This window comes from Adiantum capillus-veneris, chromosome 2 (assembly GCF_014529385.1).
Source record: "Adiantum capillus-veneris isolate H3 chromosome 2, ASM1452938v2, whole genome shotgun sequence".
NCBI classification, from domain to species: domain Eukaryota; kingdom Viridiplantae; phylum Streptophyta; class Polypodiopsida; order Polypodiales; family Pteridaceae; genus Adiantum; species Adiantum capillus-veneris.
The window spans coordinates 148,889,686-148,899,578 of NC_140932.1; the positions used below are offsets into that span (position 1 = coordinate 148,889,686).

At 42.5% G+C, this 9,893-nt stretch overlaps 1 pseudogene; it reads right to left on the reverse strand.

The window, feature by feature from the left end:
* Positions 1-1,468: 1,468 nt before the first annotated feature.
* On the reverse strand, positions 1,469-2,388 carry LOC147463836 (uncharacterized; annotated as a pseudogene).
* Between the last annotated feature and the right edge of the window lie 7,505 nt (positions 2,389-9,893).

Below are 9,893 nucleotides of genomic sequence, written 5' to 3' on the forward strand. Positions count from 1 at the left end.
TAAACCACTAGCAAGTGGTTCATAACCTTTCCAAACCACTTTCAAATCACTTGCAAGTGGAGGAGAAGACGTAGCAAGTGATCTAGAAGGTCTTTGCAAGTGTTTTGGAACCACTTGTTTGAATACGTAGTGTCAATCTCAAAGAGCACCTGCAAGTGCTATCTAAACCACTAGCAAGTGGTTCTGAACCACTATCAAGTGCTATCTGAACCACTAGCAAGTGGTTTTGAACCACTAGCAAGTGCTATCACTGGCAAACTGGCAAGTGGTTCCTAACCACTGGCAAGTGGTTCAAAACCACCTGCAAGTGCTATCTTAACCATTGGAAAAAGGCTATCTTAACCAATGCAAGTGGTTCTGAACCACTGGCAAGAGGTTCTTAACCATTGGCAAGAGCTATCTTAACCACTAGAAAAAGGTTTAGAGCCATTTCAAGTGGTTTAGAACCACTGGCAAGTGCTATCTTAACCACTAGCAAGTGGTTCAAAACCACTTTCAAAGTGCTTGCAAGTGGAATAGAAAACCTAGAAAGTGGTCCAGAAGGCCTTGCAAGTGGTTCAGAACCTCTTTCAAGTGCCTCTTTACCACTTGCTTGTGGCTACCAGTTTACATAATGCAAATGGTTGTCAACCAGTTGCATGTGGTCCACAGTTCACAAGTGGTATAGCTTGCACTTCTGCCCACTAACCGCTCATATTTATCTTCTACAAAATCCCTAAGAAAAATTGCTAAAACAATTTAAAATCAACTTATAATAAGACATCTTGCAAGGCACACAACAAAATGGTTGACTGAATAGAAAATCATGTTTCTACATTAGAAATTGATATTGAATTCTGCAATACAATGTTGTTTTTTTCCCCATCTTACAAAACAAAAGAAGTCCTCATCATGAGTTACACTATCAAACTCATCATGGGTATTTACATAAATGATCACAGGTACACAACTCTTAAGATTTCTGTTGAGACCAGAGATCTGAAGGTGGCCTTTTATAACGTGTTTGTGGAGGTGGTGGAGGTAGCACTTTTCCTTTAACGTTTGATAATTTTTCCCTCACAGATTCAGCTTTTCAAAGAGTCTGCCACCCTCTTCTTCTAGCATTCAGTTTACAAGCAGTGATCAACTCCGATCAATTATCTATTTTCTTCCACTCATAGACAAATGGCAAAACTTCATGATGCATAAACCTCTCCCATTGGTCTTCTGGCTGATCCTCTAGAGAAGGCAAGATAACATAGGAGTCTTCGTCATTCAAGCAGCACCTGGGATATTTTTCATCTAGCAGGAGGGTGTTACCTTTGTTGAATTGTGGAAACTCATTCCAAAAAGTGCCCAAGACTAGAAATTGTATATGTTCCCCTTTCTCATCAAGCCATCAGCTTCTACTACATGCCTCCTTTGCAATCCACCCATTCAAGCACCTACAGGCCTGAGGCAAGCACAATTCTAACCTCTTTCCCAGGTCTCAATAAGGGCTTGTGTTCCACACGTACACTTCAACAATTTGGCTAGCCCCAAGAACAAACCACTCTGCAAAATGGTGCACATAGTGGTTCAGAATGTTGTCTTGCTTCACCTTCTGAAAGTGTAGCATGTCCACGTTAGGCGGGCTTGGTCCCTCTCTCTTGTCGTGAGTGACAATAAGCATATCATTAATATTAATGATCAAGGCAAGTCTATTATCCTCAGAAAGGTGAGGGACATGAAACTGAGTTACTAGGGGTGTCTCCCAATCAAAGTGCCCCAAGTCTTCTTGAGCACAATGTCGGTGCCCAACATTACCAATCACTTGTATTTTTACTACAGCGCCCAGAAAACCACACCCAGTAAATTGTAGTGAATATTGACACCATGAGACAAAAAATATATCTTATATTCAAAATAAGTAAATAGCACAAAAAGAACATGGAACTTAAATTTTTTGATGTGCATAGGTTTTGGGGGGGTCTTGATAAGTACTTTTCTTTGGATTTGGATGATGCACTCCTTCCTCTTGTTGTCGCTTGCGTTTCTTCCTCAGGGTATCTGCAAATACTAGTAATGTATCCACATCCTCTGCGTCCTCCACTTAATCCTCTAGGATCACAACAAGGTTTAGGGAAAAAAAAACCAAAATCTACTCGAAAAAAATGAAACACTACATATATGCACTTGATCATTACCTTCCTGGTTGTCGGTGGAGAGCTTGTGGTTCTCAACCACGAAGGGTTCAGCCTCGGGGTCCTCCACTCTATCCCCACTTTTTACAACAACCTTGCCATGCTGAAAACCCTCAGATAGCTCTATGTTGTTCTCATCAAGTTTAGATAGTTTTGTATTGTTCTTGTCAAGCTCAAGCAGACGAGAACTTTTGTCAGCATTGGTTTCTGTGAAGAAAAAAATCATGTGAAGGGACATATTTCATGCAAGTGGATTTAAGTTGAGTATAGTGAACCCATCCTCTGGCTCTGTGTACTCAATTTTGAGTGCCGAGCACTTGGCAATTTTTGGTGTCTTTATTGTGCACAATGACTGAGTGAACTCTGCCATAATGCCGCATAGAACTGCAAAGAAAAATGGGTGATATTTGTGTTGACATTCCAACGAAAAGAACCCTACCACGTATTGATCAACAGTAAGCACCTAAAAGCACTTTCTTACCACCTAGACACCACTTTTACTCCTTGTGAGCAGTTAAAGTGCTTCAAATTGCAGATTGGTTACTTGAAAGCACTTTGAAGTACCTTCTAAGAACCATTCAGTATTGTGGATCACTTTCTAACCACCTGGTTACCACTTTATTTTCACCATAAAGCATTTCAAATCACTTTTTGACCACCTATTAAGCAACATTGAGCACTTCAAAGCACTTTCTTACCACCTAGTCACCACATAGTGCTCCTTGTGAGGAGTTTAAGTGCTTCAAATTTTTGATTGCTTCCTTGAAAGGACTTTGAAGTACTTTATTAACACCATTCAGCATTGTGGAGCACTTTAAAGCAGTCTCTTCACTCAATCCTTATCACTTGGTCAAAACTTCATAACCACCTAGAAACCAATATAGAGCTATATCAAAGCACTTCAAAGTACTTTGAAGGACCCTTTCAGCACTTTGAAACACTTTCTTACAACCTATCAAGCATTTTCAAGCATATTGTAGGCACCATTGAGCACTTCAAAGCACTTTTAGGTGCTTTTAAGGAATTTATTAGCACTTGTGAGCACTATGAATCTTTTTCTAACCACTTGGTCAGCACTTCCTACTCCAAGAAAGCAATTTAGACCTATCTCAAAGCACTTGATAACATGAAGCACTTCTAGTCTTAAGTCCAACCACTTGGTCAGCACATTCTCCTTATCTATTAAGCAATTTGAATTTGTCACAAAGCACTTCTAGGCACTTTTAGCAACAAGCTGACCTGCAAGGAGTCTAAATCTTCTTTAATCCGCCCTGAATCAGTATTGACACCTGCCTTGGACAGCATCTTGGTAATAGTTGTGACCTCTACCTCTTTGCGGTCTACCTCTCGTGGATCTGAATCAGGTGAGGTCTTGAGCACCTCCAACTCCTTGTTTAGTTGGTCCAATTCCCTGTAGAAGTCACTGTAAGCAAAAAATTCCCTTCATTTCTAAGCCACAGGTACCTCTTTTCCTGCAGCTGCACTTTCACCTTGCCCAACAGCCTTTTTTGCTCATTCTCCTGGCCACTAAGTCCCTCCGCCATGCTAAGCACTAGCTGAATATACATTGGCATTTATACTACCTGAAATGGTTGCAGCTTGCTTGCCAACATTGTCGGTATTGATGACAAGGCACGGTCATAGATAGATGCTTCTATTTGAATGACACCTGTCAAGCCATAATCAGTGCGAAACTTGTTGATCTTTTGCTCCAAACCCCCTTTTTGCATCTTGCAGTTTTCAAGGACACTGCCACCAAACCTTGTCCATGCAATCCAATGTCCAGTCGAATCACTCGCTGTTGTTGGACACCTCTCATACACAAAACCCCATGAAAATTTTGCTAGCAGCTCACCATTGGATGGGGTTTCTTGATATACCTTCTGGTACAAAAGCCGGCACTCATCAATGAACTCATCCCTCACATGGTTGAGAAGTAGGTTTGTGGTTTTCTTGCGCAGGCACTTGAAGACACTCAACCACTCCTCATCAAGGATATATTTATCTATGAGCTCTTTAGGCAGCTTCCCCTCTAGGCTGAGCCCGTACTCCTCATGCAGCTCCTTGGTCGAGAAGCAAAATCTTGATAGCCGCGAATACTCCAATGCTGCAAGCACCAGAAAATAGAGCTTGTTGAAAGCCTAGCTTTGCAAACACTGAAGCAATGGAAAAAAACAATGCAAAACATAGACATGTATACCTTTCAATGACTTCGTTAATAGCTTTGAGTTGGATGCAAACAAATTCCAGAGTGCCAAGCACAGCCTTTACCTCCACTTTTGATGGACTGCTTGCCTTGCGAGCTCATTGGTTGGAGGGGTTTGATCTTGAAGTTTAGGTTCAAACATTGTGCCCTTCTCGGTCTTGTGCCTTGGTAAACCGCGTGCAAGTGACTTCATCTTGTAGCCTACAGCTTGACTATACAGTACAGAGGATGAGCTTATGAGCACGTAGAGAAAGACTAATGCCTACACCTCCAAGTTCTACAATATGATGCATGCAAATCTTGACTTTGGTAAAGCAGACATGCAAACATGTAAGCCTCAGCAGTTCAAAATTGTTTATGAGCACGGCTAGCGACCTCTGTTTGTGGAAAGGATGCATGTCTTATTAGCACAAGGAGAAAGACTAAAGCATACATACCTATATCTCCAAGTGCTACAATATTTATGATGCATGCAAAGCTTCACTTCAAAAGCAGCAAAAAAACGGCACATGCAGACGTGGAAACCTCACCAGTTCAAAACGATAGTAGGGTTAACCTTCTCAGTCCAGCAGAGTAGAGGCGAGAGTGAATGAGATGTCTGCAAACCTCAGTAGTTCAAAATGGCAGTAGGGTTTACTTTCTCAGTCCGGAAAAATAGAGGCGAGAGTGAATGAGACGAGCGTTTGTTTCAAAGCTCAAGGAGATCACCTGGCATGCGGGAAGAATCTGTCAATAGTTGACGTCGACGTCGTCCTATGACAAGTCACATCACACATATTTTGAAATGATGATTGAGACGCCCCTCCCTACAATCAATGGCCCCTTCCAACTACTAAGGCCATTAAAATTTTTAAATTCCCCTTTTCTTTTTTGAATTTATCACAAATTTCTTTCCAAAGTAGTCCCTTGGTGGTACCCCAAAAAGTGAAATAGTGGTACCAGCAATACATGCTTAGACTCGTATCTAAGATGGATGTTTCCAACCAAGACCCTATCTTTGATGAAGTGGTAGTTCACCTCAATGTTCTTTTTCCTCATGAGGAATACTAGGATTTGGACCAATTCTATGGTGTTGACTCAACACCATATGTCACAAATCATCCTTTAAATCTATATGCCCAAATCTCCAAGTTGTAATTATAGCCATGCTACCTAACATACTACCATTGCAACAACCTTATACAAATAGTCTAGGTACTACAAAAAACAAATGTGGGTTGACTTTTGCTACTCCATGTGATAGCAACAACCTTGAGTGAAAACTTAAACCCATAGCTAGATCATCAATTAGTCAGATCATCAATTAGTCAAACTACTAGCCCAATATGCATCTATATGATAGCCTCATAAAACATTACAAAGTCCAAGGTAGCACTCACATACTAAAACTTCCTCTCATTGCACATAAATTTGGCCTCCTCAAAAGCTGCATGATTAGACTTTTAAGTCAATAAGTCTGGCATCTTGGGAAGTTGCATAAACTGACTCTTATAACCGAATGTGTAGCTAACTACGACAACCACCATTCCACCACCACCACCGGCTCTTGGGGTAAGAGATGACCAACAAGATATGTTGGCCCATATTACTGACCAACTGCAGAATTTGTATGTCCACTTAATACAACAAGGGAGGAGTCAAGAAAGAGATCAAGACCTTGGAAGAGCACGACGACAAAAGAGGGAGTATCATTGCTACAACTGCGGAGAAGACGGTCACGGTATGTACTACTGTCCCAAACCACGACAAAACTATAATAGAGGAGGTAGGAGGAACCAATTGTCACCCCCTAGAGAAAGAACACCCCCACCCCGAGCACCAACCCCACCAACACAAATTCTACGTCCACCCCAGACACCACTACAAGCATCCATTCCACCTCTTCCACCAACCCCACCACCTGATCGCCCTGTAAACATCATAAGGCTAGAAGAGAAAGGAAAAGCTGTAGTAGTGGATCCACCCAGAGCAAAGGAGAGGGAAAAGGGTAAGGAGAAGGTAACCTTTTTAGAACCACTTGAGGCCATGACTGTGAAAAGAGCTAGGAGGGAGAAGGCTACACAATCAGATGATGAGAGAAGTATGAGAGGAGAAACTAGCAAGAGGCCATCCAGGCCACGACGAAAATTGGGCATCACCGACTTCTAGCTAGGGGAAAGTTCTAAGCCCTATGATCTAACATTGGATGTGGCACAGCAAGGACCGAAGATTACATGGCCACAGCTGCTACATCTTGTACCTAAAGTAAGGCGACAATGGTCTAAAATGGTAAGTACAAGACGCTCCAAAACAAAGGTAGCCGGAGCAATTTCGGGATGCAACATGGATGACATCCTTCTAATTGCCGACGTAAACATAAAAGGAAAGAGGGTTGGAAACACCTACATTGATGGAGGTGCACAAATGTGTGTAATGAGCGAAGCTATGATGCTTCGATTAGGGCTCGAGGTTGACAGGCCTTCACCATGCAAGGCAAAGATGGCAAACAACAAAAAAGTAAAGTGTGTGGGTGTGGTAAGTGCCGTGAAAATCAAAGCTTTCAACACTGAGGTAGAGGTAGATGTTTTTGTAATGCCTACTAAGAGGGAGGGCTATCCACTAATTTTGGGAAGGCCATGATTGATGGCCATGAAGGCAAAACAGGATTGAGGTACTGGCCTTCTACGCATGATCGGTAAGAAAGGGGAGACAATCTACAACGACATGAGGATTGGCAAGCAGAAACAAATGAATCTGGAAACATCGGCAGATGAAACCACTAGCGAATCTTCCAGTTCTGAGGAGGAGACCACATCCACCGACGAAAGTGACAGTTCCATTGATGTGATGGGTATCATTATGAAGGATCCACAAAGGGTAAGCACAACTGGTGATCCATCACCAAAAGGGCAACCCAATGAAGAGGAGAGCAAATCACCTGGCCTAAGAGGAAGTAGGTTGAAGGGTATGTCGTCTACGGAATTAACACTTGAGGAGGAAGATAGTTTTTTGCAAATGTTGATGGGATTTCCTAACCTGTTCATTGACAACTATGAAAGAATCACAGGCATTACAGTGGTGGAACATCATATTAAGCTGAAGGAAGGGGTAAAACCAGTTGTGCAAAAGCTACGACGACTGGGGGTCATAAAAGAAAAGGCACTCTTGGCCGAGGTAAGGAAACCGCTGGAGGCGGGATTCATCTATCCTGTAGAAAACTCAGAATGGGTGTCACCCGTAGTGGTGACGCCTAAAAAGAATGGTAAGTGGAGGGTCTGTGTTGACTACAAACCACTAAATGCAGCTACAAAGAGAGACCACTTTCCTCTCCCTTTTTTGGATGAAATTCTGAATGAAGTAGCGGGTTTTGAATGCTATACCGTCTGTGATGGTTATTCTGGATACTTTCAAATACGCATAGCCTTGGAAGATCAGCTAAAAACCACTTTTATCACGCCATGGGGTTGTTTTGCATACATGGTTATGCCATTTGGTCTCACAAATGCACCTGCCACATTCCAAAGATATGTCACATATGTTTTTCAACCGTTCTTTGGAACATCCATAAGAGTGTTCATTGATGATTTTTGTATATATAGCTCCCGTATTTCACATTTACAAAAGGTAACTGAAGGTTTGGCCAGGTTGCAGAGCCTAGGTGGGCAATTAAATGTGGATAAATGCCACATTGGGGAGAGCAAAGTCATTCTACTAGGCCATGAAATTTCAGCAAAAGGTATCAACGCCGACCCAAGTAAGGTGTCTGCACTCATAGCCCTACCTTCACCAACGACCGCACGTCAACTGGTCTCTTTTCTACAGAAGGTGAGGTACTTAAGTAGATTCATACATCTACTATCACAACTTGTTCTACCACTGTAACAACTCACTCAAAGATCAACTTTCACTTGGGACGAGGAAAGCGAACATCACTACAACAAGGTAAAGGAGGTCTTAGCCACTCTGCCAACTATCTCACCACGTAAGTGGGATGAAAAATTCTATGTCACCTCAAGAGTTGGTGATGACTCATTGGGGGCTGTGCTACTCCAAAAGGATACGACGACATCTTTCATGAGGCCAATCTACTTCTCTAGTCGAATGATGACAGCAGGAGAGAAAGGTTTCACCCATGTGGAACACTTAGTCCTAGCTCTTAGATTTGCAACTACAAAGTTTAGGTCATATTTTCTTCCTAAGAAATTTGTGATTCTAACCACGGATGAAATATTTCCCTATGTTGTACAACACATGGATGTGTCTGCTAGAATTACTAAATGGCTAGTTCGTCTGCAAGAGTTTGACTACACGATACAGGTAGAAAGCACGACAAGGGCAAGTTTGGGGGGACTCATGACCTACCAAGTCTTTGAAAGGAAGGAGAAGCAATCTAAGGAAGGAGAAGTCCGATTACCTCCAGTACCACCGATGGTAGAAGGAGCATACTCTCTCTACTTTGATGGAGCCTACAAGCGAGCGTCCGACAAAGCAGCTGCAGGCATAGTGGTCTTTGATGACAAAGGGACAAAGGTATTTTCGTTGGGCCAATTTTTAGATTCACATTCTAACAATGAAGCTGAGTATGCAGCACTAACCAAGGGTCTACAATGGTGCGTCTCGCAAGGTGTACAACGCCTTAATGTATTTGGGGATGCTCTACTTCTGGTAAGGCAAGTAAATGGAGCATGGACATGCAAGAATCCTAGTTTAAGGACTCACTTAAGTGGTGTAAAAACCTTGTTGGGTAAGTTTAAGGAAGTTCAAATACACCATATCCCAAGGGCTCAAAACCAAGAAGCAGATGCCCTAGCAAGTGAAAGACTACAGGAAGTGGTGGTTGGAGCAATAAAACTAAAGCTCCCTCTATTTCAAGGCAGTGATGCCTTGCCTGACATCATGCATTTTTTGGAAACAGGGGAATGCCCATCAGATTTAACAAAGGGATAGAAGCAATGGCTGACGCAGAAGGCCACAAGGTATCGACTCATCAATGATGGTTTGTACTGTAAGGGTAAGGACCAAATACTCAGGAAGGTCCCTCTCTCTCACGAAATCACGGGAGTAATTGCTAGTTGTTACGACGGGGTTTGTGGTGGTCACTTTGCCCTAGACATAACAAGTAGGAAAATCTTGCAGGCAGGCTTCATATGGCCTAGCCTCAACCATGATGTACACCATTGGTGCAAAACGTGTAAGTTGTGTCAAAAGGCCGGCACTAGGTCACTTATGCCTGAACCACAGACACCTATTCTCTCATATGGCCCATTTGAAAAATGGGGTATCGATGCCATTGGGCCATTACCTAGGGCTAACTCAGGAAAATTCTACATTATCATGGGGGTCGACTACATGACTAGATGGGCAGAGGCTACAGCCACCACTAGAATCACAGCGGTAGAGGTAGCTAAATTTATCTACGAGCACATATGCTATAGGTTTGGCACACCTTTAGAGATCATCTCTGATAGAGGGCCAGGTTTCAGAGCAGACTTGGTAGGAGAATTAATGCAAAAACTGGGCATTACAAGGAGGCACTCTTCACCATA